Source organism: Colossoma macropomum, unplaced genomic scaffold (assembly GCF_904425465.1).
Source record: "Colossoma macropomum unplaced genomic scaffold, Colossoma_macropomum, whole genome shotgun sequence".
Taxonomy (NCBI): Eukaryota; Metazoa; Chordata; class Actinopteri; order Characiformes; family Serrasalmidae; genus Colossoma; species Colossoma macropomum.
Window position 1 is genome coordinate 504108 of NW_023494802.1, and position 7763 is coordinate 511870.

The following is a 7763-nucleotide window of genomic DNA, read 5'->3' on the forward strand; positions in this document are numbered from 1 at the left end:
TCCACTGCCAGGACTTTAATCCTATTTAAATGATCAATGAGCGTGTTTTTTCATGAACTCAATAATCCGATAACTGCAGAAATAATAATCGGATTTCTGCTTTGCAACCAGCCAATAGACTCACAGAAGAAGACGTGACATAAACATAATGTAAAACTCAAACTTCGTCATGGAAGTTATGAACTTACATCATCTAGAAGAATATTCAAATCCTTTATTTCATGTTTGGTTTCAGCACCGCTCCCACAGTGTTTTGCTGCCATCTGGCGACATCCACCGTCTGTTCTTGCGCATGCGCAGACTGAGAAATCCGATAGAAATCAGAGTAAGAGTTCACATGCACTGAGAAATCTGATGAATGAGCTAAAATCCAGCTCTCTTCATCGAATTTCTTAATCAGATTTCTAGATCAGAGTATGGTGTTTACATGTCCATTTGAATAATCGGATAACTGCAGAAATCCAATTATTGAGTGCATGTATATTTATATTATAATTTAAAATATGCCCTAAATTGTCAGATCCACATCTTCTTTTCACAAATCCAGTCCAGTGTGGCTTAATTCTATGAAGAAGCACAGATTCCAAAATCAACATTAAGTAACCTAATTGGACGGTAGGATGAATGTCCTAATCTCTTTGAACTGATGCCAATTTCCATGACTCCAGGATTGTGTTATATTCCAACATCTCATTAATAACAAGCATTCATATAGGACTTATCTCAGGCCAGAGCACCTTATAGAACTCTAAAGGTCATCCAGCATTCAAAATAGCTCGGCCTGCTTCCGAAATAGTGGGCAGAGGGATCCCATCTAGGTAAGATATAGTCTCCTCAATTGAACTTGAGCAATCGGATGTATAAAGCAATTTAGAAAAGTCTCTTAAGCGTATTATTGATCAAGTGGGGGTCATAGGTCATAGATCTGGATGACATTTTTATCACCTTTATAGATCTTTTATTTTGCATTGTTTTCAACTGATATGCTAGAAGACGACTTGGTTTGTTTCCAAATGCATAATATTTTTGTTTAGTAAGAAATGTACATTTTTTTGCCTGATCTGTATTTTCCATATTAAGCCTTAGTTTTGCGCTTGTTAGTAGGTTCCAGTTGGTTTGCGATGGTGTACATTTATGGTGTTTTTCTAAACAAATAACTTAAACAAGGTCTTTCCTTTTTTGTGCCTGTAATTTCACCTGCAAGGATGTGTAAGCAATGAAGTGACCTCGTAAAGTAGCCTTAAAAGCATCCCATATGGTTGCTGATGATGTAGGGAATGCTGTTTGTCCTGCCAGTACTGGGATATTTTCTCTCTGGTATATGAACAGAATGATTCCATATTTAATAATGAGGAGTTTAACCTCCAGTAAATTGATCTTGGAGTTATCATGTCAGTGTCAATCTCCAGATAGACTGGGCTATGGACTGACAATACAAAAGAGCCAATCCTACAACTTCTCACCACATGCATAAGCTTGAAAGGTATAAAGAAACAGTCTAATCTGGAATATGAATTATGTGGATTAGAGTAAAATGTGTAGTTCCTATCTGTGGAGTGAAATTCCCAACATCCATCCACTAAACCCAACTCTTGACACAAGAACTTGAGAGTGTGGGAGGATTTTGGATTGGCCATAGGTTCTGAAGAAGATTTATCCAGACAAGCATTCAGTATGCAGTTAAAATCACCTGCCAAAAGCCAGAGACCTTTATAATACTGACTGAACAGCAGAACCATTCGAGACATACATTTGGGACAATCTTCATTTGGAGCATTTATGTTTAAGATTGTACGGTGCTGACCAAAGATAAAGCCTTAGACCAAAAAACATCTGCTTTCTGGGTCATACTCTTCTTTTTCAATAATAAAGGGGATATTTTTATTTCCTAGGACAGAAGTACCCCTACTATTGGACTTAAAAGAAGAAAAATAAATATGGTCTACCTAATCCGTCCTGGGTTTTAGATGCTCTATGACTGACAAATGAGTTTATTGCAACAATAAATATAATTTCTAATTGCAGTATCTAGCAGGGCTGGGCACAATAGGAAAAACTTAACATCAGGATAGGAAAGTGTCATCAGTACCACAAAAAATAATAAAAACTATTAAAACAGTGATTTTTATTCAATATTTCACATACTAGACTGAACTAAGTCTTTATGCTATAATAATTATGCTCTTTGTAGTGAAAAATGCAGTTGCTCACTGTTCTTTAAGCACCGATATTATCCGCACAACTGAACTCACACCATCACCAGCTTTTTGTGTAAAGTGACAAATCATACCAGCGAACTTTGACGTCAAAATGCGCACCTGCTATGCAAAATGTGTACAGCTTGGCGGGTCTGCAGTTACAGGATGTAAGTTACATGCAACACATTTATTCCACTAGTTAGATTCTGTTTTATATCTATATATCCATCTTTGTTTAGGGATCTAGGGTTCTTTCCTCTACATTACATACGGTGAAATCAATCATTTGAAATGATGTTGTGTGACATGATTATGTGGTGCGTTATCATGTCAAATCAGATGCTGATGGAACTGAACAAGCTCATGTGATGGCTGAAATGCAGCGACTAAGGAACTGTTTTAAAAACAATTCTTGCTAATTTTTACTGTTTTTATGTTTATTTGTATTTATTCCAGGGTAATAAAGTGTTGTGCAGGCAAAACACATTAACTGCCAAAATAAACAGTTTAAAGCAATTTTTCTGTGACAAAAATGCCATTTTTACATTGATTTCACATCCATTTAACTGCAGCAACCATAGTGTAGAATGTTGTCTTTCGGGGTCAGTGACATCATAATAGGAGAGATTCTCACCTGATGAACCAATATTAAAACGATGTGATGTCATAATGGCTATGATACAGATAAATTCCACACGCACTGAAATTTCAAATCATTCTGTGTTGAGGCACCAGAGAAGACCAGCGGCACAATGAGCTGCCTCTTGTTTTGGTGTTGCAGAGGCCGACAGTCCGACTCTGACACAGAAAGTAAGGCAAACGAAGAACAACTGAGGAGAGATGGAGGCAAAATCGAGAGGAAGAAAAAGTGGAGAGCAAGAAAAAGGAAGGGACAACAGAAAAAAGAAAAGACAGTGGACATAGAAAGAGAAGATGAAAGCCAAGCAGTCCAACAGCCAGCAGCGGGAGAGAAGGAGAACGATGTTCCACACCTCCCTGCAGGTCTTGTGTCTGGCAGCTTGGAGAATATTTCTGCTGGGACACCAGAGGAGATGGGAACTCCTATACATGAGGACTTTCAATCCTCTGAAGATATTCCTGAAACCAGCAGAGATCTAACAGAAAATTTGCTGGATCAGATTGAGGCTGAAGCCGAGGCCGAAGCCATTAAACCACTAAAGTGCACTCACCTGGATAAGGAGAAGGTAGATAACAACCAACCTCTAGGTAAGCAGTGGAAGTTAATATCTGCCAAAATTACTATTGATAATAATGCTAAGATGAATTAGTCCAGCACTGACCACCAAACATCCATATGAACATTCAATCATCAATATCAATAAAAGAAGTTTCACAACTTCTACCAAAACATTTCATCAAGCAACTCTTGAAAATGTAAAATATTAATCAAGTGTTACTGAAAACTTTATTCTTATTGCAGAAAAAATGGAAAATCAGATGATGAGCACTGAGGCAGAAGTAATTGAAGAACTGATGGAAGCTTTACCACAGGATGTTGTTGCACACAGCGCAGCTCTGAGTGAGTATACATACATAAATACATACATCATCTAGACCGCTTATCCTTCTGGGTCGCGGTGGGGTGCTGGAGCCTATCCCAGCTGTCATTGGGCGGAAGGCAGGATACACCCTGGACAGGTCGCCAGTCCATCGCAGGGCTGAGTGAGTATAGAAAATGAATAACTGATATCATGGAAATGACACATGGAGAACTGACAGTATCTATTCATGTGAAAACAGAGAATGAGGAGCTGAATAAGGCGGCTGCTGAAGCCGAGGCCGAGGTCATCCAGGAGCTAATGAACATTTACCTGGATGAAACAGAGGAAACGGTGGAGAAACATCTTGGTAAGTACAGGAACGGAACAGATGGAATGATGATAACACAGCTGAAGAACTGCTGATACCCAGATCATGTAAAATCAGGACTTAACTAGAATAGTGCATTTCCTGAAGAAAATGCAGAGTGCTTGTGCCGCTTAAGCAATTTGTGAATAGTTGCTAAAGAGTTGCCAGTCGGTTGCTACGGTATTTTATATGGTTGCTAGGGTGTTGATAGGTAGTTGTTGAGGAATTCCAGGTGGTTGCTGAGGTGTTGCTAAAGCTGAGGTTGAAGCTGTTAAAGAGCTAATCCTCCTTTTCATCAACAACATGGAGGCTAAATTGCTGGGTGAGAAGTAGAAATTAATAATACATAATAAACCCAAAATAACACAGATTTAAAAAAAAATATTGATTCATGCAAGTATACTGAATAATAAATGCTTAATAAAACTTTGCACATGATGTTCAAGAAACCGGTAATATTACAGTAATCTAGTACCAAAGAAAGGCATCAGCTCATTCAGTGATTCCATCACTTTATCATTACTACTTTTGTTTAAGTGTAATCAAGATTTTATAGAAAATTCTGTTCCTGTATCTTTGAATTAGGATGTGAAGTGATGAGTGCTGCAGACACTGAGGCTGAAGCCTCTAGACTCAACATGCATACTCATTTGTATGAAACAGACACACCTACTGACCAACCTCTGGGTGAGTAGTGTAAATGAACATCTATTATATCTGATATCTAGTATCATGAAGAAAATAACAGTTAAACTGTTAAAAATATCAAAACAGGATTTAATATAACAATATCAGCACTGCTCCTCTGACCACCATCTTCAGCCTTCACCAACTAATACTACAAAATATTGCATAAATAATACCAAATACCAAATGTCAAAACGACAATGTTCGTTTTTGTAAGTGCAAATGCTGAAACTATGTAAAGTTAAAACAAAATACATGACATAAAGGTGGATGTTGAGCCTCTGTATTAAACATCCAACACAAGTAACAAACTTTAGAACCACTAATTCTGAGCTCTGGGAGAGTAAAAATCAATGAAATACAAATCACTACTGGGAAAAATGTTGTTGATTTCTATGATTGTTGATATTTAATCATGTTAAAGCAGGAGACGAGATGCTTGAGGTGGTGGCCACAGAAGGTGAAGCAGAGGTCATTAAAGATCTAGTGCACACTGACCTTCAGGACACAGAGACCGAAAATCTGGGTAAGAAATGTTTACCATTACAAGCTAACAATCACAGAGATATCACTTTAAAATAATTAATTCTCTTAATTAATTTTCTTAAATAAGGCTGCTCACATGTTTAGCCCGATCAAAAACATTATAAATAAGAAGTAACTTCAAGTATCACTTAAACCACAGTAGCGAAGTGAGGCCTGTTCTCTTTTCACAACCTGTAGATTCATTCATTCCTTCATTACTTACTTCATTAATATTCATGACTACAAAACTAATAAATCATGTTAAATCAAATGTTTAAGGAACTTTTACTGTGACTTTAAAGTGATGAACGCTGCAGATACAGAGGCTGAAGCCATCAAACAACAAATGCAGATTCATGTAGACGAGACAGACACTCCCACTGAGCAACCTCTGGGTGAGTAGTGGAAAAGATCACTAGATATCATGAAGAAAGAAGAGCTGAACAGGTCAAAAAATGAATAACATTCAAGTATCAGCACTGCACCCCAGAATATCGTCTTCAAGTTTCATCAACAAACGTGCATACGTAATGCCAAATGTCTCCTCATTTGTTTGTTGTTACAAAATGAACATTAAAAATCTAAATAACTAATGCACATTTTAATGAAAAATGATGATTATACTGTTGGAAATTACTATTTTGGTACTGAGATGTAATACTAGCTGCTGGTGATGTTTAATCAAGATTCTATAGAAAATTGTGTTCCTGTATCTTTGAATCAGGATGTGAAATGAGGAGCGCTGCAGATACTGAGGCTGAAGCCTCTATACACAGCATGCAGATTCAAATGGATGAATCGGACGCACCTAATGACCAACCTCTGGGTGAGTAGTGTAAATGAATACTAGAAATCATGAAGAAAATAACAGTTGATTTAATATAACAATATCAGCACTGCTCCTCTAACCACCATCTTCAGCCTTCACCAGCTAATATAACATAATATTGCATACATAATACCACATATCTAACTTACATCAGGATTTTAATGAATGATTCTGTCTACTGCATGACAAGATGTGGAAAAGAAGTCTGATGCTGAACCAGACTGGATGTTTGATTATCAACCCATTAAAAGTTGGGCAGATTTCATGGAGGAGACTGAGGAAACCATCAACCAGGCTGGTGAGTAAAATGAAGAGATGGCACTGATCCGATACTGAGTATCTGTATTTGTAATTAAACAAACATTTTAACAACTTTAATCATTTCAATATTATTTACAACGTCTTTGTTTCAAGTAAGATTATTGGAGATGGGTTTTGTTGCTGATTTCTCTTTTTTTTTTAACTAGCTGAAACAGAAGCATTGAAGAATGACTTTCCTGTGAATGAAGCCAAACCAGATCAACAAAAGAGAAACATCAGGAGAGGAACATGCGGGAAGAGTCGAGGAATAACTTACAAAAGACACCAAGAAGAGAGGAAGAGTAAAATAGATGAAGAGGAGAACAGCACCAGAAAATCAGCAGTCAGAGGCATCCGAGTGGGAGCTGTAGGTCAGTGGAGACACCAACAAGCATATGTAAAGACAAGAACACAGTCAGAGAACTTAGGAACCTGTGAAAGAGCACCTGAAACCAATCCTCATCAGCAGAGGAGGGCACAGAGAAAGGAGAATAGGAGAGAGACACGCCATTGGACAGTAGAACATCTTCAGAAGACTCTACAGGCCCCTCCTGAGGAAAAGAGTGCTCCACAGAAAGACTGCAGAAAGAATGGAGAACAAGCTTATGGAAAGAGAACACAGCCAGAAAACTCAGAAATCTGTGAAAGAGCACCTGAAACTGATCCTCATCAGCAGAGGATGGCACAGAGAAAGGAGAATAGGAGAGAGACACGCCATTGGACAGTAGAACATCTTCAGAAGACTCTACAGGCCCCTCCTGAGGAAAAGAGTGCTCCACAGAGAGACTGCAGAAAGAACGGAGAATGTCTCAGAGTAAGAACGGCTGAAATCAGGCAGAAGAACCACCCTAGACCAGCAGACAAGCAGAGAGACAGAGGAACCCATTCAGTTGGATGCAGAATGGATGAGTATGGCTGGAGAGGAGCTGCCCAGTGCTGGCAGAGAGAGTCCAAATTCCAGAGGAGGGACGCTCCACAAACTCCTTCACACAACGGAGGACGTGTGAGCGAAAGAGGAATGAAAGGATATCCCACTCAGTGTACTCCTGCACGCACTGAGAGAAATGCACGGACCTGGTGGCAGCATGATGACCGCTCTGTAGAACCTGAAGAAAGAGAGACTGGAGAGAGACACCAGAATAAGAAATGGAGAAATGGAAACAGACAGTGGAAAAGCGGGAGAAGAACCGATGCCTCATATTGACCAGCAAAGAAAATCTTTAGAGCAGCCTGAGAAACATCACCAAAAACACAAGCCTTTAAAAACAGCACATCCTAAACTCATTAAACATTCACTGCTGGAGGAGACTTTAATCATGACTCTACAGAGCTGATACAGACTATTAACTCCACTT